The sequence below is a fragment of the Hemitrygon akajei genome, chromosome 26 (assembly GCF_048418815.1).
Source record: "Hemitrygon akajei chromosome 26, sHemAka1.3, whole genome shotgun sequence".
Classification (NCBI taxonomy): Eukaryota; Metazoa; Chordata; class Chondrichthyes; order Myliobatiformes; family Dasyatidae; genus Hemitrygon; species Hemitrygon akajei.
The window spans coordinates 25749310-25759988 of record NC_133149.1 but is presented as its reverse complement, the minus strand read 5'-3'; the positions used below and the strand labels follow the sequence as shown (position 1 = coordinate 25759988).

The window sequence follows — 10679 nt, the reverse complement described above, 5'->3', positions numbered from 1 at the left end:
ATGACGGAAGGCTAAATATTTAGTTCTGTACTCTTTGGAGTTTAGAAGAATGAGGGCAACCTTATTGAGACAGATAAGATCCTGAAGGGTTATCACTGGATAGAAATTCAAATGTTGGTATTCATGGGAGAGTCTCAAATGAGAGAACGTAGTTACAACATCAGGGGCTGGCATTTAAAACAGAGGTGTGTTAAAATTTATTTTCAGAGAGGTTGCTGAATCTCTGAATTCTCTGCTCCAGAAGATAGAGGGGATGGATCTTTAGAAGTATTTAAGGTGACGGTAGATAAACCTCCAGAACATCATGGAATTGGCTTGGAAGTGGAGCTGAGGCTCGTGGAGATCAGCCATGATCATACTAAGTGGGGAGAAGGCCAGAGTGGTCTGTTTTTGCTGCAATACCTTTGTGCTCTTGTCTTCTCCTGTGATGTATTCACACAGATATTGGAGATGAAGACTCAATAAGGAAACTAAGAAACATACTTTGAACATAAACTAACATAACATAGCTGTTGAGCAGCCAGTAAGATGATAAAAATTAAAAGACTGAAGCCAAAACCTTGTGTTTATTTTGTTTACAGTTACTCTGCTGTGTATTTACTAGACATTACTGTTATCTTAATTATATGAAATAAACTTAGTGTAATAAAATGAGACAAGCTGGACACTCTTTAAGGTTTACTGTCACTAAGATCAACATATTCGAAATTAAAAATTCGATGCATTTTTGTTTTAGTTTTAAAGGCTAAGGCAATGGTCTTGCTTTCTTGAGAAAGAACAGAGTTATTTGTTTCCCCAAGATCAGGACAAACACTCAGTGGCCACTTTATTAGGTACACCTGTACACCTCAATAGGTTCAATTTAATGTCAGAGAAATGTATACATCCTGAAATTCTTCTTCTTCACAACCATCCATGAAAACAGAGGAGTGCCCCAAAGAATGAATGACAGTTAAATGTTAGAACCCTGAAGCCCCCCTCAGCTCCACCTCCAACGCACAATCAGCAGCAAGGCAACGAACAACTCCCCCCCACCAGCAAAAAAGCATCGGCACCCCCCACCAAGCACTCAAGCGTGCAAAGCAACAAACCCCCACCCCCCCCACTGAGCACTCAAGCATGCAGCAAAGACATAGACTTGCAGTACCCCAAAGACTACTCATTCACTGGTAATTCGACATACCACAGGCTCTCTCTCTCTCTCTCTCTCTCTCTCTCCCTAATAAGGGAAGAAGAGGTGTCCCCATTTCACAGCGAGAGGGGAGACATAACAAAACAACTCATCAACTTATGGTGGTAAAAATCTGTTGCATCGCTTTTTCCAAGTTCTGTGCCCAAAGATCTCGGGTCTCTGGGCACGCAGCCAGCAGCCAGCTCGCTGCTTTCCATCTTCCGTGTACTCCCACAACACCTCAGTTTTCTGCGGTGGCACCAACCTTGAATCGGCCCGCCTCCAGAGCCACGAAAATCCAACACCCTGAAGGTGCGCTTGTCTTTCAGGTCACCTACTTGGCATATCATAAAATGGCTGGTTGTGAGGCCCTGAAAGTGGGTCCCGTTCTTGCAAAGAGCCAAAGTCAGCATGTAGCTCTAGGTCAGGGTCTTCAAAAGAGCCCTGAAAAAGAAGAAAAATATATTAAAGATAGAAATAGAGCTGTTTCCGAAGATGCAAGCAAAGGAGTCACCATTAGGCACCATCATCCTGAGTTTATTAATGCAAATATCTAATCAGCCAGTCATGTGGCAGAAATTCAAAATTCAAAACTCTGAAGTGGAAAGGGCCTTGGGAGTCCTTGTGCAGAATTCCCTAAAGGTTAATTTGCAGGTTGAGTCGGTGCTGAGGAAGGGAAATGCAATATTAGCATTCATTTCCAGATGACTGGAATATAAAAGCAAGGATGTAATGCTGAGGCTTTATAAGGCACTGGTGAGGCCTCACCTGGAGTATTGTCAACAGTTTTGGGTCCCTTACTTAAGAAAGAATGTGGTAATATTGGAGAGGATTCAGAGGAAGTTCAAGCAAATGATTTTGGGAATGAAAAGCTTATCGTATGAAGAGTGATTGATGATCTGGGCTTTTTCTAGCTGGAATTTAGAAGAATGAAGGAGGATCTCATTTGAAATCTATTGAATGTTGAAAGGCCTAGTTAGAGTGGACATGGAGAGGATGTTTCCTGTGATGGAGGAGTCTAGGGCCAAAGGGTACAGCTTCAGAATATAGGGATGTCATTTTATAACAGAGATGAGGAGGAATTTCTTTTGCTAGAGGGTGGTGAACCTGTGGAATTTATTGCCACAAGCAACTGTAGAGGGCAGGTCATTCAGTATTGTTAAGGCAGAGGCTGATGGGTTCTTGATTAGTTAGGGCATGAAAGGTTACAGGAAGAAGGTAGGAGAATGGGTTTGAGAGGGAAATGGATCAGCCATGATGAAATGGTGGAGTACAGCTGATGGGCCGAATGGCCTAATTCTGCTCCAATATCTTATGGTCTTATGGTCTTAAGAGCATTTCTGAACACACAACACGCTGAATCTTGAAAGTGGATAGGTTATAACAGCAGGTGACCTAATAAAGTGGCCACTGAGTGTATTTTCTGAAACACTAATTGAGATCCAATTTTAGCAAAACCAAAGGGAGGTTTTGAAAGATTTCATGCCAACTCACATAATATTGGCAGATATTGTGAAGGTACTGTAGTAGGGTTTGAAAATTAATCACTTGTTTTGATTTGGAATAAAGCAGCTGAGTAAAATAGTTCATTCCACAAGCACTTACAGGTTCAGAATAATCCATGATAATGACAAAAACAGTGTGTTACATTTCACCTGGTACCTCTAACACTGCAAGTCTGCAATAACTATAATAACTCATGGGATTTAATATACATAATAGAGATACAGACAACCAAAAGTGTTGTTCCACAGGGATTGGTGCCTGGTCCACTTTTCTTTATCACTTGTACTAGCGATTTAGGTGATCATGTGGTAAACAGAATCAGCAAATTTGCAGATGCTATGAAGTTTGCGGGCATTGTGGACAGCGAGGAAGGCTCAAAGCTTGCAGCATTATCTGGATTAGCTGGAGAAATGGGGTGAAAAATTGGCAGATGGAATTTAATGCAAACAATTATGAGATGTTGCACTTTGGGAAGACAAGCCAGGGTAAGACTTACACTGTGGTGTCCTGTACAACAAAGGGACCTGGGACTGGAGATCCATAACTCATTGAAAATAGCATCACAGTTCAAAAGGGTTGTAAAGAAAGCTTTTGGCACATTGACATTCATAAAGCCAGGCATTGCATACAGGAGTTGGGATTTTATGTTTAAGTTATACAAGATGTTGTGGTGAGACAGAATTTGAAACATTGTGTGCTGTTCTGGTCAACTACTTCAAGAAAAATATCAACAAGCTTGAAAGAGTGCAGAAAAAATTAAAAGGATGCTGCTGGGTCTTGAGAACCAGAGTTACAGGGGAAGGTTAGAATTGAATTGCCTGCAGTGCAAGAAAGTAAGGAGAGATCTTACAGAGGTACAAAATTATAAGGGGTATAGATAGAGTGAATGCAAGCAGGCCTTTTTCCTTGAGCTTGAGTGAGATTAGAACAAGAGGTCATAGGTTTAGGGTGAAAGATTAAATGTTTAAGGTGAATCTGACGGGGGATCTGCTCCACTTAGTGGGTGCTGCGAGTATGCAATGAGCTGCCAGAAGTGGTAGGTGCGGGTTCAATTCTAACATTTAAGAGAAGTTTGGATAGATGCCTGGATGGGAGGGGTGTGGAGGGATGTGCTCTGGGTGAAGGAAGGTGAGACTAGGCAGAGGATCAAGTCAGCATGGATGGGCTAGATGGGCCAAAGGGCCTGCTTCTGTACTGTAGTATTGCATGACTCAATGGCTGTCCAGACCGCAATAGTGTACTGATACTTTAATTGATGCACTTATACTTCCATGCTTAATTGGGAGAAAATGTTTCTTCAGAGTGCTTTTAATTAGGGTATATATTTTCCTTCTATTTGCTTGCACTCGACACCCTCGGATATATGGATGAAAATTAACAAATGCTTTAGATATTCTAGCAGCTTTAAATTTAACATGGGCATCTTGACCTTCCTGAACTCTGCCATTGAAAGCAGAATGAGAACACAAGGGAGACTGAGGACATTGATTAAGACACCATGCCTTATCTGAGTTCATCACAAAGGCCCATCTGTTGCATGTCATTTTGTCAGAGGCCTAATAATGAATTTAAAAGAATATCTTCCTGATGAAAGTATTAGCAGAAATAGACAAAAGGCGAAACAGGGGGCAACCCATTAAAGCAGAAGGTAAAGAATATTCATCCTGTTACATTGGATTAAAGAGATAACAATAATGGTGTCTTTGAAGTTGTTGATAATCATTGACTACAATGTAATTCTCAATTAATTAATCAGACATTGATATGGATGAAGAGACATGATCAAAGAGCTCTAAAATGATGGGAAACTCTGCTCTGCACTGAATCGTACAACTATATGTGATCCATTTACAAAGGGAAAATATAACCCTGAGTCCACTCTGTAAGATCTAAAGTTGTTCTGCCCGAAACTCTCACTCAGAATGATTGACTTTCTTGCCAAATACAATAAAGTTTTTCAATTGATAAAGGTCCTAGAGCATTTCTTCATTAAGCACGAGAAGGACAACATGGAAGTAAGCTAGCTGACTATGTTGAAGCAAGTATTAATTTCTTTCCATTATGTTATTCAGTGGTGAGGAAGGTAAATGCAATGTTAGCATTCATTTCAAGTGAACTAGAATATAAAAGCAAGGATGTATTGGTAAGACTCTATAAAGCACTGACGAGGCCTTACTTGGAGTATTCTGAGCAGTTTTGGGCCCTTTATCTAAGAAGGGTGCAGACATTGGAGAGGGTTCAAAGGAGGTTAACAAAAATGATTCCAGGATTGAATGGCTTGTCACATGAAGAGAGTTGATAACTCTGAGCCTTACTCACTGGAATTCAGATGAATGAGGGGTGACCTATTGAATGGTGAAAAGCCTTGATAGAGTGGACGTGGAGAGGATGTTTACTATGGTGGTGGAGTCTAAGACCAGAGGACACAGCCTCAGAATAGAGGGGCCTCTTTTTAGAATGGAGATGAGGAGGAATTTCTTTAGCCAGAGATTGGTGAATCTGTGGATTTTGTTGCCACAGGTGGCTGTGGAGGCCAAGCAATCAGGTATATTTAAGGCGGAGGTTGATAGATTTTTGATTAGTCAGAGCATGAAGGAATACAGGGAGAAGCCAGGAGATTGGGGCTGAGAGGGAAATGGATCAGTCATGATACAATGGTGGAGCAAACTCAATGGGCTAATTGGCCTAATTCTGCTCCTATATCTTATGGTCTTATTTATCTTATTATATTTTATACACATAATCATTGTGGGCAGATAATGATGATGACTTCCTACAAAGCAAAGCCTAACATCATAAATTGCTGTGATGCTTCACTCCCAGATGAACTCAAAGCCTTTTATGTATACTTTGAAAGGGAGAAAAAACCTACACCTGTGTGAATCCCTGCAGCATCTGATGATCCTTGTGATCTCTGTCTCGGAGGACGATGTCAGAACATATTTCATGAGGGCAAACCCTCACAAGGCATCAGGCCCCGATGGTGTACTTGGAAGGACACTGCAAATCTATGACAACCAGCTGGCAGGTGTGTTCATGGACATCGTCAATCTCTCACTTCTGCAGTCAGATTTCCCCACCTGCCTTCAAAAGTGCTTCAAACATACCACTGCCCAAGAAGAGAAGGGGGAGCTGGCACAACGACTGTTGCCCAGTGGCACTCACATCCACTGCGATGAAGTGATTTGAGATGTTGGTCAAGGCTAGAGTTAACTCTTGCCTAAGCAAGGATCAGGACCCACTAGAATTTGCCTACTGCCACAATAGGTCTACACGGGATGCAATCTCACCTTCTCTCCACTCGGCCTTGGACCACTTGGACAAGAGCAATCCTTAAGTCAGGCTGCAGTTTATTGATTACAGGTCCACATTCAACACCATCATCCCCTCTGCATCGATAAAGAAGCTTCAAAACCTAGGCCTCTGTACTTCCCTCTGCAACTGGATCTTTGACTTCCTCATCAGGAGACCACAGTCAGTGTGGATTGGAAATAATATCTCCTACTTCCTGACAATCAACAGCACTGTACCGCAATGAGGAGTGCTCAAGCACCATTTCAAGTCAAGTCACTTTTGTTGTCATTTCGACCATTACTGCTGGTACAGTACACAGTAAAAACGAGACAATGTTTTTTCAGGACCATGGTGTTACATGACACAGTACAAAAACTAGACTTAACTATGTAAAAAACAACACAGAAAAAAAAACTACACTAGACTACAGACCTACCCAGGACTGCATAAAGTGCACAAAACAGTGCAGGCATTACAATAAATAATAAACAAGACAATAGGGCAGTAAGGTTTCAGTCCAGGCTCTGGGTACTGAGGAGTCTGATAGCTTGGGGGAAGAAACTGTTACATAGTCTGGTCGTGACAGCCCGAATGCTTCGATGCCTTTTCCCAGATGGCAGGATGGAGAAGGGTTTGTATGAGGGGTGCGTGGGGTCCTTCATAATGCTGTTTTGATTTCTGTTTGCAGCGCGTAGTGTAAATGTCCGTAAATATCTATAAATTTGCTGAAGACACAACAGTTTTTGGCAGAATTTCAGATGGTGACAAAGATGTGTACAAGAGTGATCAACTGTTTGAGTGATGTTGCAACAACAACCTCGTGTCAACATCAATAAGACAGAGGAATTGATTGTGGACTTCAGGAAGAGGATGTCAAGGGAATACACACCAATCCTTATTGAGGAGTCAGCAGTGGAAAGGGTGAGCAGTTAACAGATCCAAGATCTATCCTGGGCCCAACATATTGATGCAATTACAAAGAAGGCATGACTGTGACTATATTTCATTAGGAGTTTGAGGAGATTCGGTATGTCACCAAAGACTTTAGCAAATTTCTATAGATGTACCACAGAAAGTATTCCAACCGGTTTCATCACCATCTGGTATGGAGGTGCCACTGCTGCAGAAAGCTGTAAACTCAGCCAGCTCCATCATGGGCACTAGCATTGAGGTCATCTTCAAAAGGCGGCATCCATCATTAAGGACCCACAACCACCCTGGGCATGACCCCTTCTCATTGCTACTATTGGGGAGGAGGCACAGGAGCCTGAAGACACACACTCAGAGTTTTAGGAAGAGCTTCTTCCCTTCCTCCTTCAGATTTCTGAATGGACAATGAATCAGAATCAGGTTTATTATCATCGGCATGTGATGTGAAATTTGTTAACTTAGCAGCAACAGTTCAATGCAATACATAATCGAGCAGAAAGAGAAATAATAATAATAATAATACATAAAATAAAACATAATAATAATAAATAAACAAGTAAATCAATTGTGTATATTGAATAAATTATTAAATAATATGCAAAAACAGAAATGGAGTGGAGTGTGGCCTCCGTTGGTTGTGGTCGACCATGGGTAGTCACTGGGAGGGGCCTCTCCAGGGCACAAGCCAGGGCAGAGTTGATATGGAGGATCCGTCTGTTGCCCATGCAGTGGGATCCCCTCTCCATGCTGATGACAGGTCCAAAGGAACGACAGAAGTCGATACAGTTTGGTGCCAGCAGCATCACAGGAGTTGCCGTGCCGGTGCTGGGTACAGCAGTCAGCCGCCTTCGGGACTCCGACTCCGGATTTTTCCTCGGAGTTTACTCCCAAAGCCTTTCCTGTGACCAGGTATAGCCGCAAGGCAGCGGAGGTTTGAAATCGGAGTTTCCCCTCTCCTAGATGTGCTACCATCCGTGGTTAACGAGCCCCATTTGCCTGCAGCCATTGGTTTTAAGGCGCCAGTGGCCCGCCTTTGCCCCTTCTCCTGTCAGTGAGAACAGCTCCGCCGGGCATAAGAACTATGCCACACGTGAAGGTCAGGAGTTGGACTTGGTTGTCAGAGGCTGTTTGAGACACACACCATGAAGAGCATTTGTTTAGCAGTGGGAGCTGGTGGAAGTGGGGATAAACAGAAATCCTCTATATTAAAACAAGTCAAGTTGTGTCCAAAGCTTCAAAGTGCATTCAGGAATCAGATGGCAGAGGAGAAGAAGCTGTTCCTGAATTGCTGAGTGTGTGCCTTCAGGTTTCTGTATCTCCTACCTGATAGTAACAGTGAGAAAAGGGCATGCCCTGGGTGCTGGAGGTCCTTAATAATGGATGCTGCCTTCCTGAGACACCACTCCCTAAAGATGTCCTGGGTACTTTGTAGGCTAGTGCCCAAGATGGAGCTGACAAGATTTACAACCTTCTGCAGTTTCTATCTGTCCTGTACAGTAGCCCCTCTAGACCAAACAGTGATGCAGACTGTTAGAATGCTCTCCATGATACAACTATAGAAGTTTTTGAGTGTATTTGTTGCCATGCCAAATCTCTTCAAAGTCCTAATAAAGTATAGTCGCTGTCTTGCCTTCTTTATAGCTACATCGATTTGTTCGGACCCGGTTAGATCCTCAAAGGTCTTGACACCCAGGAACTTGAAACTACTCACTCTTTCCACTTCTGATCCCTCTATGAGGATTGGTATGTGTTCCTTCATCTTGCCCTTCCTGAAGTCCACAATCAGCTCTTTTGTCTTACTGACATTGAGTGCCAGGTTGTTGCTGTGGCACCATTACATCAATTGGCATATCTCACTCCTGTATCCCCTCTTGTCACCACCTGAGATTCTACCAACAATGGTTGTATCATCAGCAAATTTATAGATGGTATTTGAGCTATGCCTAGCCACACAGTCATGTATATATAGAGAGTAGAGCAGTGGGCTAAGCACACACCCCTGAGGTTAATCATCAGTGAAGAAGATATATTATCACCAATCCGCACAGACTGTGGTCTTCCAGTTAGGAAATCAAGGATCCAATTACAGAGGGAGGTACAGAGGCCCAGGTTCTGCAACTTCTCAATCAGGATTGTGGGAATGATAGACTCACGTACACTACCTCAGTATTATTTTGATCTCTTTTTCCACTACTTATATATTTTTATATATACATACTGTAATTTATAGATTCTGATTCTGATACATATGTTGTGAAATTTGTTGTTTTGTGGCAGCGGTTCAGAGCAAGACATAAAACAAGTTACAATAATATGTAAAATAAATAAATGGTGCAAAAGAGGAATAATGAGTTCATGGATTGTTCAGAAATCTGATGGCGGAAGGGAAGAAGCTGTTATTAAAACATGGAATGTGTCTCTTCGGAGTCATGTACCTCCTCCCTGAAGGCAGTAATGAAAAAAAGGCATTTCCCAGATGGTGAGGGTCCTTAATGATAGATGTTAGAGACACCGCCTTTTGAAGATGTCCTTGATGGTGGGGACGTTTGTGTCCACGATGAAGCTGGTTAAGTCTACAACTCTCTGTAGCGTCTTTCAATCCTGTGTTTAAGATCCTCCATGCCAGGCAGTTATGAAACCAATCAGGACGCTCTCTCAAGTACACCTGTTGGAATACATACAAATGCAAGTTTTATAGATTGGTTGAAGGTGTGCATTCATAAGAGTGCAAATGCTTCCCAATGGCTAATCTAGCAGGATTAAGTGGTCAAATTCATACAGGCAAATGCATAGTCCACATTATGCCTGTAACTGGGGACTTGCCAAGTTGGCAATGAATTACCTATTATGTAGCATTGTGGGTAAATGTAAATAGCTTCTTGATTTGGACCACCTACAGTTAGCCACCTATTGAAAAACTCCAGTATCACAAAGATTACAAATTTCACCAGCACTGTTGTTTTCTCTGTAGACAGTGTTAGAGATCTGGCTGGGAGCACAATGAGTAAACAAAGAGAACGCTACAGCTTTTTAAAGGCCTGTAGGATTTGACTGATCACTTTTCACTGAAGAATATTAATTCCCCTGTGGTCTTGGGAGCTTGAAGAGATGAATATACTGAAGCTGGCTTTGAGCATGAACACGAAGCAGAGGAAAGCCAGCAGGAGTTTTACAGATGGAAGGAACACATCTTCTGATCTCTACTGCAGACATACAAGTGCAAGTTTTTTTAGACAGGGTGCTGAAGTGTTTGCACAAAAGTTGAACAACCTTCCACTCTGCTACTTTGTCAGAATTTCTAATTGGCTGATCACATTCATGCAGTCAAACCGTGAATCCATGTTAAGCACAGAGAGAGGAATAATGCTTCAAGTCCATCTGCAATTCGCAATTCATCATGGTGGCCTTTTTGAGTGCTGGAACACAGCTTTACCATATCAGGTCAATTAGTCTGGAATGTAACTTCAAGACTGTACTGTTACAATTTATGAATTCCCTCAATTTAGACCATGACCATGACATAGGAGCAGAATTAAGCCATTTGGTTCACTGAGTCTGCTCCACCATTCCAGCATAGCTGATTTATTATCATTCTCAATCCTATTCTCCCGCCTCCCCCCAGTAACCTTTGATACACTTACTAATCAAGAATCTATCAACTTCTCCCTTAAGTATACTCAATGGCTTGGCCTCCACAGACATTTGTTGCAACGAATTCCACAGATTCATCACCACTGGCTAAAGTTGTTCCTCCTCATTTCTGTTCTAAAGCAATATC

General features: G+C 42.2%; 1 long non-coding RNA gene across 2 annotated transcripts in view; it reads right to left on the bottom strand.

Moving 5' to 3' along the window:
- Positions 1–1124: 1124 nt before the first annotated feature.
- Positions 1125–10679, bottom strand: part of LOC140716681 (uncharacterized) — a 157547-nt gene continuing 147992 nt past the window's right edge. For both annotated transcript variants that reach the window (XR_012096347.1, XR_012096346.1), the window contains exons 2-3: positions 9337–9566; positions 1125–1615 (exon numbers count right to left, since the gene is read on the bottom strand). This is a non-coding gene — a long non-coding RNA (uncharacterized lncRNA). The remainder of the gene's footprint in view (positions 1616–9336; positions 9567–10679) is intronic.